We start from the raw sequence: 10,658 nt of genomic DNA, 5'->3' as shown, positions 1-10,658 counted from the left end.
AATTTTGAATCAGTATTGTTGACAATGTAAAATGTTGCTAATGTACAAACTTAATCAGCAGTAACCACAACAATTTCAGACACCCTGTTAGTTTCATTGATTTTCTATCATCCACAGAGAACCTAGGGAAGTCCTAAACAACTCGTTAGACACTAAACTGAACAAATGTTTTACAAAAGTTCACATTTGGCTTTGTTCTTTTAACTGACACACATCTAAGTTCAAATTGTTTGTCGCCGATCCGTGTCATAGCTTACAATAAATTTGCCCGAACCTCAACTTTATTTTGACGCCCACACCATCCAAGACACATCGCCAACGGTCATACCTCAGCTCGCTGCAGAGAAATACTGGCTCACAATGAAAATGATTGACTTCCGGACACTTTGAACCTCTCGCTGTTCCCGGGTGTGAATGCACGGTTACCATTTTTTCATTTGGGGCCAACATGTGACGTATATCAGTGACCTTTTAGCTGGCAGTGTCTCTGGGATTTAGAATTATTTTGAAGGCATTTGAATTCGCTACGTACTGTATATCACCACATTCTGTTAAAAAGTTAAAAATATTCCCAAGTGCTTATGGCAAAAGCACATAAAATGTGGATGGTAGTCATAAATGTTCATATCCTCTATGGATTTGAGGACATACATCTGTCCTTTGCCTGAGGTACAGTATGCGTTTCGGAGCAGATGGCCCTATATCTATATCTTCAACAACTTGCCGAGATTTTTCTCACCTACTACTGTCCAAATATGGTAGGGGGAACTGGGTCACAACAGACCTTCTGTGACTCTTAAAATGAAACATTAGGCCCTGGGCGATGTCCTCCCAGCAATACATGCTCTTTTCAAAAATACACTGAAGAAACCTTTGTTTTGTTTTTCCCTGCTTGCTTCCACTGTTCCACCCGCCAGCCCCTCCATTTTCTGTGGGTATGTAAAGGCTCACTAGCCACTAAGCTCATGTTAACTTTGTTTGCATGTAAATAAATGAGCTTTTTCCCTCCTCTTGACAATGAAGTCACAAACTGCCTCCACACTTCAGAAGCTGCCCCTCTAGTTAATGACAGCCTTTTTTTTTTTTTTTTTCCTCGGTCCGGGTTTTGTTTTGTTTTATTGTCTCTTGTTCCCCCCGTGCTCGGAGGGAGCCAAGGTTACAGCATCGGGACGGGGTCATGAGTTTGTTAGACTTCAAATGGAGTCATTAGGCTGTTCGCGAAAATCTGTCCTCTTGTTGCAGGAGCAGCTTGAACGGGGCAAGCCGTGCTTTTCATCAGCGTCCCGCGGTCTGAACCAAGGCTAGACCTGCCAGTGGGCCAGCAATGGACCGAACCGTAATTGACTGTGACATCAATTACGAATAATCTCATCACTTTTAGAGAGTGGGCCTGTCAAAGCTGTAATTAAGTCCTCTGTCCCCCCCTATATGCACAGACAGGATCAACAACACATTATAGTGAAATGATGGGCATCGCTCTATTTTGTGTGGTTTTGTGGTTGGGTTTGCACTAGTGCATTTTGTGTTTCATTTTGTAGATGTTCTTTTTTTTTTTTTTTTTTTTTTTGTGGTTCAGATTTTCTTGCAGATACCAGAAATGAGGTTCAAACCTTTTAAATGAAAACAAGGGACCTGTCAGTTTGACAGTTTGGCTTTATCCATTGGTTCTTGTTCCACTTACGTGGCTCTGTAACAACCACCCATAATTAGCCAACGTGAAGGATGAGCCTTAAGCGGTCACGAAACACTTGTTTTCCTAACTGGGTTATTTGAACTCCAGAAAAGAAGGTGGTACAGTCCGAGTGTGTGAGTAATCCATTCTGGGACTTCCTTCAGTCTGTGACAGTTTTTCTCACGTTATTGGAGGTGCGAGACCCCCGTGGTTCTGCGTGAATAGCACTCGCAACCTGAGCCTCTCGTCCAGTAAGAACAGCAAGCGTAAGGGTTTCACTGATCTCCGTCCAAAGTTCACAGGTATCTTTGAAAGGAGGCCCCTGAGAGAGAGGCTCTCATTCAAAAGAGGGATGGAGTGAAAGCCACTCTTTCTCCTAATGAACTTCAAGGCTCCCACCTCCCCACCGTCCCCTCTTGAACTCGGGCTTAATCTTGCCTGGACAAAAGAGGCACCTCCCTCTCTCCCACAGCTTCATATCCTAACTCCAACCTTTGAGATGGCTTCCCTGGGTTGGCCGTGGCCACAAATGTAATTGCCTCAGCCAGTTCAGTTCAGGGGTGTTTGCCAGGCAAAAGTTGGGTTTCCGAGGAAGCTGCAGGTGTTGCTTCTCTTGATTGAAGCCTGGAGCTTTTAAGGATGGGAAGGAGATAACTAAAATTTTGAACTTGTTTGTTTGAGGCCTTTATTAAAAGTGCGTCTTAAAGTTTGATTTCCAATACAAGGTCAGTGACCTCTATTAAAGGGAAACTTCGGGATTTTATTTTAACCTGGGCCCTATTTTCCCATCTTTTTGGGTCCAAATTGTTACTAGGGACAAAAATTATCGAAATCGGTCCTTTGTTGAGTTTGAACGCTATAACGTGAAACGGCTATACGATGTAATCCTATGGGGCAAGCATCTGCGTCAAAGTAAACCACTTTTTTTCCACCACCGACAGGCTCATAATGTTAGGACTACATTGAAAGGATCCCTATAGAGATTTTCTGTGTCTGTTTACCTCCATAACTGTGAAGAAACCGAAACTGAATATTAAACTACAGAAACAAACAAAAATGACCTAAAAAGATGGGAAAATAGGGCCCATGTTAAATAATCCATAGGTTTCTGTTAGAGGGGAACAAACATTAGTGAATCATGCCATAATTTAGACTGCCTTTTTTTATCCATTATGCTTCAAGGTTTGATCATCTGTGTTTGTGTTACCATCTATCCATTTATGTGTACTGATTGAAAAAGCATATTTTCCTGTCAACAAATTCTCCCAGTTCTGTAAGACTCCCCCCCCCCCCCAGACATTTGAGCAGGGATACAAATACAAAGCCCAGAGACATGCCTTGTTGACAAGACCCTGACAAGGACGCCACAGTAACAAACTGAAAAGCAAATATTTTCTCACTTTATCCCTGTCAGTGTTTGGAGTGTTAGTGCTTTGCCACTCCGTGTCAACGGCGGCATGTTGGAGAGCAGGACATTGTGTACCTAGTGTCACAACACACTACGCCTCGTTCCTGGCTGTGTTTGCCATAGAGCTCAGCAAGGGGAGGGGGACTGCAGGAACCTCATTAGACACACTTTCATTTAAACCCCAATACAAACAATGACCGCTTCACAATGTTTTGAGAGACTTTCATGTTAGCCTAGCCATGAAGGGTAGGACGAATGCTTGACAAGACAATGAAAATTCTGTAGCTGTGCACAGTCTAGCCATTCAGCGACTTTAAACCTTTAAGAGGGATCAGTGATCTCTCAGAAAAGACACTGTATGTTTTTTGAGGGGTGGAAATGGTGGTATAATTTAGAACCGAAGTGGGGTGAATGGCATGTTTGAAGAGGTGATCACCTATCTGTTAGAGGAATATCCAGGGATAGGGCCGCAGTGGAAGTGGAGGTGTGAGTGTGTGTGTGTGTGAGTGAGATGCACATGCGGTGACGGTGAGTGTGACTGCCCGCTCACTGTCTCAGTTTCTCTTTGTTTATGGCTGCAACTGTTTCAGAGCTAGAGGTGGACAGCCCATCCCATCAGCATGGTCACTCAGCTGGCACTAATGCTAACAGCCTTCAATGCCATTGTAGACCCGAGCTGCAAATGTTTGTGTGGGAGAGAGAGAGTGAGAGTGTGTGTGTGTGTGTGTGTGTGTGTGCACAAGGGTGTCAAAGTGAAAGGGAGGGAGAGGGGGAGAGACAGAGAGAGGAGGAGATGACTAGTGATGTCATTAAAGGTCATTTTGTTGCACAGATACATGAAAAAAAATCCATTAAAATAGCCATTGCAAAGAATGTAGAGGTGACTTTGATTGAAGTTAAAACCTGTAGTTTTTTAAGGTAAGATTTTTAAAATCAATATACATTTTTGTAATACAAATTAATATTGGTTTGTTTTGGCCAACTTTTCACATAACACAATTTTTCTCTTTTTAACGCTATTTTACCATTGATGGGCAGTGGGAAAAAATGGCTGCTCCTTGTAAAAGCTCTTTATGCAGTTCTTTGCGTAGCCGTAGCCATGGCTGGGGGGGTGGGGGGGTTGCTCTGACTGTGGCCTAGTAGCGTGGCGAGGTCCCTGATGCGCAGGGCTGAGTCGAGTGACAGCCGTGCCGGGCTCCGTGGCGAGACCACGCCAACCCTGGGGCTTTTCCCTGCTGCATGCTGCAACATGTCAGGGCCTGTGCTCAAAAATAACTCCCGCTTGGTAATCAGACCCCACCCCCCCTCACCTTGCTCTTCCCCTGCCGATCATTATGTGTGATGCGTCCTGTTCAATAGCGTGGCTCTGTGCTCTTAGTAGCCAACTCTCTGTAGGCACAGCAACAGAAATGCTTCAATAGGTTTCCTCAACTCGGCTGATATTTATAGCATGACTGATACTTTATTGTACAAGAGCGGAGAAATGTTGAGAAGTAAGTCGCAGGATGTAAAAGTTTGATGAGAAAATATACCATGTCCTGGAAATATAAAAACATTTAAAAAGGGTTTGGTCTGAAATATCAGATTGTGGGTAAAATGATGTTTCCTGTCATGCAGAGATGTCTGTGGGCTTCAGAACAACCATTGATTGAACTGTTGTTTCCAACGGTGTGGATGAAATATGTAACATTTTAGTTGAGTACTTGAGAAAATGACACATGCTCCTCTGTTTAATGAAGTGCAATGGAAAATAGTTCTGGGATTGTTGTTTTAGGTCTGCGACTGATCTCCTTTTGAAAGCCATGGCAGCAACAGAAGGTCAGTATCCGTTTCATTTCTTACCATTGTTGTATGTTGTTGTGTTGTGTGAACCCAAACACCCCTTCTGTCACCACCAACCACAACTTCTCAGATATTTCAGGTGGTTTAAATCACCCATGAGAGAGTTAAAATGAGGTAGCTTTCTAGTCAGTGGCCACGTCGTCAATGTAGACACCAAACTGTTTTTCATTCTGCATTCGAGTAGTTGTGCTTCACCACTTCTTCAAATACTCTGAAGGTGCTGCCGCTAGCATCCCAGCGCATAAAAAAAGGAAGAGAACCACATGTGTATTGGTCTCTTGTGCAACTCTTTCCACGAAGTGTCTGATGTAATCATTTTTCCCATTTTGAGAGAGACTGAGGATGCAGGATTTGTCTGTGGGCCGGCTTAATGACTGCAGCACTTGTTTCTTTCTCGCTTTCTCACTCTTCACTCGCTTTCTCTTTCATTGAGTCGCTCCTTGATGGAATTAACTGCAGCAAGCTGAGCGGAAATCACTGTGAGCTTTAGGAAAGACATCCCAGAGATGGGAATGGATTAGGGCCCCTGCCCCTCGCCAGTTACAGCACCAGGTGGCTTTTTTCAGTCGCAAAGGTTTTATACTTAATCCCATTACGCCGCCGCTAAATCTCGCAGACATCAAAATTATCACACACACAACCCCCACCCCACCACCAAAACTCCTCCTCCTTCTCTCTCTTCTCACCTCTCTCCTCCCTTCCCACCCCCTCTTTCCGAGTGACTGGAGGTGGCTTCACCTGAAAGGAGTCAGACATTTGCAGGCAGCTGCTGCTTCAGCCGCCGCCACGCCTGGCTCGCAGCGAATGCCAATCCTGATCCAATTTCGCCTCGCCGGTGGCCCCTTATTCCCCCGTCCAATAATGTGTCTGCTGGAAGAAGAAGAAAAAAGAAATTCCCACTGCTACAAATCAACTCTAATCCTAGCTGGGGACCTCATGTCAATCTTGTCCTCCTGATACAAACACACCCATGCTGCCAAGTTTCCTCTCTCTCTCTCTCTCTCTCTCTCTCTCTGTGGCTTACTAGGCTCTTGGGACAGGCCCCTGAGTCCCAGAACTCCTCAAAAAGAATAGAGCAGGGATCACAAAACATGACCCTTAGAACCTTGATATCACAATATTGCGACCCTCTGGGCATTGGATGTAGGTGAGGATTAGGACTTTGCATAATAAGATTACACGCTGACTGGCTGATATCAAGGGACGATCCATATGTGGCCGGCTGGCTCGCTGTTGGCCACTCAGGGCTGTTTGATACATGAGCGTAGACAGGGGGCCCACGGAAGATCGGCTGGAAATCAAATGGGATTTCGTTTGTAAATTAGCCGGCCAGTGTGGTAGCAGCCTTTTGCTCTCTTCACGCCTCCCTCTCCCTTTCTCTCTCTGAGTCTGTCTCTCTCTCTCAGCCTCTCATTCTTTTCATTTCCCCTTTATCTCTCTGTTTCTGTTTTCAATCTTTATATCATTCCATCTTTATATTTATCCCTCTCTTCTGACCCAATCATTGACAGTGTTTCCTGTAGGTCAACCTTCTATCGATTAACCTACTGACACTCTTAGTGCCCTGATACTCACCTACTCATACTGGTCACAGTGTTCCTGTTTGGGGAGTTTGATAACTGGTGTAGAATATGCTCGGATTGGCATGACTTTTGAGTGAGATGAACACTTCTGTTGCGTCTGAAAAAGTCTGTGTGATTGTGATCACACTCCATCTAAGCCAACCCCATCCCATTATATCTTCTCCCATATTGACATGACTGGGCCCATATGGATATGACTGTTATCCCATATTGACATGACTGGGCCGATACAGCACTTCTCATATGTTCTTGCTGCGGATCCCTGCTCGTCCTCAGAAATGGCACTGTGCCGGTCCAGTCGGGAGCGGATCGATAGGCACAGGAGATCAGCCGTCGTCGACCTCCGGGGCCAGTGTGAGCGCGAGGCGCCGGCTGGCAGCATCCTCCCCTCAGCCACAGCAGGGTCCGTAAGAGCTTTGAGGCGGGGGGTCCCTGTAAAACACCTCTGCTTGTGTTAAACATCAGGCCCACACTGGACCCGCGCTTGGTAAAGTGTGCCAAAAGCTGACTCGGGTTAGTGGGTCATCCTGATAAATGTATGGTAGTTGAGTCTGTCGATGCTGAAAAAGTATATTTATGTATTGTCATGTCATTGGGACCCATAGTTTGTGTCTGACCTCCATATGCCCATGATCTTCTTATTTCCTGAATCTCTGTGGAAATAGGAAATAATTCATGCATGATTTTTAAGAGGTCATTTTCTGGTTAATATATTGTAATGTTGTACAATGAAAACATTGTTCACCATCAGGATTACACAGCATTCGTATTCTGATAGACTCCAGATAGTTTTGCAATCATCTGGAGTCCCTTGAGTGCTTCTTTGGCTTGGATTAACTTATCAAGATGGCCGTAGAACCTCTGGAGATTCGGGGGGTCACGGCCTGTGATTATAAGACACGTCACCTGGCTCTCCCATATCAGGCTCCCTGCGTCTTATGCAAATCCCGGAGATAAGACTCGTGGATTCGCTCGAGCCGGTGGCCCTGCTCGGAGCACTGGCAGCTCCGCTGATGTTTGAACCGGTGATGGCAATCGCTGTTTAACAAGCCTATTACATTACACTCTCCAATTAGGCAAACATGGGAGGAGAGGAGCAGGCAGCTGAGAGGCAAAGGAGATTAGAGAAGCCCCCAGTCCTTCCCCCACCCCCCACCCCCTCAGCCCCCTACCCACATATTAAACATGATAAATCAACCAGCATGTTCACAGATGGAGATTTGGAAGATGCAGTGAGCGACAAGAGTAAAAGAGAGCGAGACAGAGACAAAATTAAGGAAGAGTGGCAGACTGACAGTCTTTTTTTGTTGTTGTTGTTGTTGTTGTTGTAGTGAGTTGTCTCTAATTCAAGCTAGCTTTAACTGTTGGAGGGATTTGGAGCTTGGTGTTGATTGCCCATTTATTATTTGGTTTAGCTACTTTGCCTGATGTGAGATGAAGAGGGTCTGGGTGCCCACCGCGGCAGCTGGGAAGATTGACAACATAATCTGCATATGGATGACTATCAAAGCCCTCTGTGTTTGTTTGTTAATGCCGTTGACAGGGAACTGTCACTTGTGACACGCTGCTCTGTGCCAGCTGTTCATACTGTCGGTTCAAACTGGCTGTCAAAACAGTCAGGCTTGTCCACCAGATTGTCCCTGAAGTGACTTGTTATTTATTTCATTTTTTTTTCTTAACTCTATAAATTGTGACGAGATCTTTCTGACATAACAATTACGTCTGTCCAAAAGTGTACATATTATGAATACACAGAGTCTGTCTGAAAGACTGAAGACAAATAGTGTGATTTTGCTTCTCTCTTCTCACACTGTTCACTGAGCTCTGATTTTCAACACCAGAACACCTTAAATTGTTCTCTGGTTTCAGGGGTTAGCCCATGTTGTGGCGACCAGCTGGCAATCAAATTGAATTCCCGGCACAATTTCCTCAGTGGCAACTTTTGTGCTAGTCCCACCTGCCAACAGGTGAGAGCCTGGGATGGAATTAAATGCTCCCTTTAGCCTGGCTAGCACCATAGAAGCTAATTTAATAAGGTGATGTCAGTGTCAGACTGTGTTCACTCGTGTTGTTGGCTGGGGGTTTAAAACAGAGCCAGGAACGACGAGCTGGAAAGCTGACACCTGTGTTTTTTTTTAGTTTCCCAGGCCCTTGAGAACACAGCTAACAAATCACCTGTGGGTGTTCTTATTAGGCACATAGCAAAACACAGACATGACGGATGGATGGAGGACGAGGCTTTTGTCATGAGACGTCTTTTTATAGACCGAGCTTAGGAAAATGGAGCCGGAACGTAATGAGCCACGACACGCATCAAGGAGAGGGCTGAAATTATTCACGTCACAATATATAGTTAGCTACTGGCGAGCCATCATTTGCTCTGTTGCTACGTGGAAGAAAAGCGTTGTCAAACTCTTTTTGGCTGCACTATTTATTTATTTTGGCTGCACTATTTATTTATTTATTTATCATTTTTTTGAGAGGTCCAAATCCTGGAGGTGACTCCCCAAGTAAAGCATGCGAGTGAGGTAAGCGAAGCCTCTTTTGGCGCTGAAAAAGAAACCCACCCCGACAATTGTTGGGATGAATGATCAGCGGTGGACACTGTCATCATTACTCCCCCGCGAGATGAGCGCCCACCCCGTAAGACAATTGGAGAGCTGGCTAATGGCTCCTGCTCATTTTTATTTCTATAGAGGCTCCAGAACAATGGGCACCATCTTGAGAAGGCCCATCTGGGTGCCTTTCAGAGCCTTTGAACAGCAACAAAGGGTCGCTGACCTAGAAACCCATCAATAAAAGACAGTCCCTCGGAGGACAAATTGAGGAGCTGAGGAATCTCTCGTCTCTGCATATCAGTTTGGTTTGGTGGCAGAAGAGGGTGTGGGGGGGGGGGGGCATGCTGGCTCTCTCCCCATTGCTCTGGGCCCACACCAAAGACAGGCAGTTGTGCTGATTGCCTACAGTGTCTGGACTCAGGGCTCGGGCTCTGGCCCCTAGCCCTAGATGGGTTTATGAATGGCTGAACTTATTTAGGGTGTCTGTGTGTACTGCAGGAAATCATCCAACTTACTGTCCTTACCTACAAAATTGAAACTGGGAATCCTGTAATAAAGGCCCAAAAACACACCACCAGTCATGCACGGCACTGAGAAAATCATTCTTTTCCAAGGCAACTCATTAGTATTTAGTTAATTATAAATATATGCTCTTTCAGTTGATGAGACAATTAATATGCCAAATGACAGGTCTCCATAGGTTAAATACAAGACGTTTTATCTAACACTTCCCAGTTATTTGACACTGCCTAAATTTGTCTCTTACTTCATGAAAAGCATGCCTTGGCATGTAAGGCAAAGTGGCATTGAACCCACTGAAGACTGCATCACCCACTGACCGACAAATAACAGGTTTGAGGAACGTGCGTGTAATCGTCAAAATGAATGCAATGAAAAGCAGAGGTAGGGCCACATATTTAAAGCGATTGAATGTCTTTCACTCTGAGCATAATATACATTGTAATTTGTCGTTTTAGGGTAAGCGTTAATTATTCCTCCTTTTTTTTTTGGTCAATAATCAGGAAAGGTCAGTGGTTAAGGACTGTCATGCCGTTGACGACGCCAAGCTGGCAACAGATGTTAATTTGGACCATTACTGTCCTCTGCCAGCGGTAGACAAGACCATGACAAACACCTAAGCTTCTCCCATGCGGAGAGAGAGACAACCTAACAGACTGTAATTACCTCTCTGCTATGAGACTGATGGAGACAGGCCCCATCACCTACCTTAGATATAATATTTTACTACCCAGCAATTTATCCATCATTGCTGAAAGCATTCGGGGGCCTCTATTGTTGTCAGTGGAGGCGATGAAGGCCCCGTCGGGTTCCCAATCTCTGAAATTACACCATTCAGAGGCAAAGAGGGATTGGTGGGGAGAGCTGAGGAGACGAGCCACTCTCCTGTCCGATCAGCGCATCTTGTCTTGTCTCCGAGAGATCTCTCCGGGGCAATCATTGGCTTTGCCGACTGTTCCAAGTAAAAAAAAAGGGTTTGCGTGGGAGAATCATAACGCAATGGACCGATGCAGAAATGTGCAAAAAAAAAAACAAACAGCAGCACTATAGATTGTCTCGCAGTGTGGACATCATTA

Source organism: Clupea harengus, chromosome 3 (genome assembly GCF_900700415.2).
Source record: "Clupea harengus chromosome 3, Ch_v2.0.2, whole genome shotgun sequence".
In the NCBI taxonomy this organism is placed as follows: Eukaryota; Metazoa; Chordata; class Actinopteri; order Clupeiformes; family Clupeidae; genus Clupea; species Clupea harengus.
The sequence above is the reverse complement of the archived record's forward strand: the minus strand, read 5'-3'. Positions refer to the sequence as shown.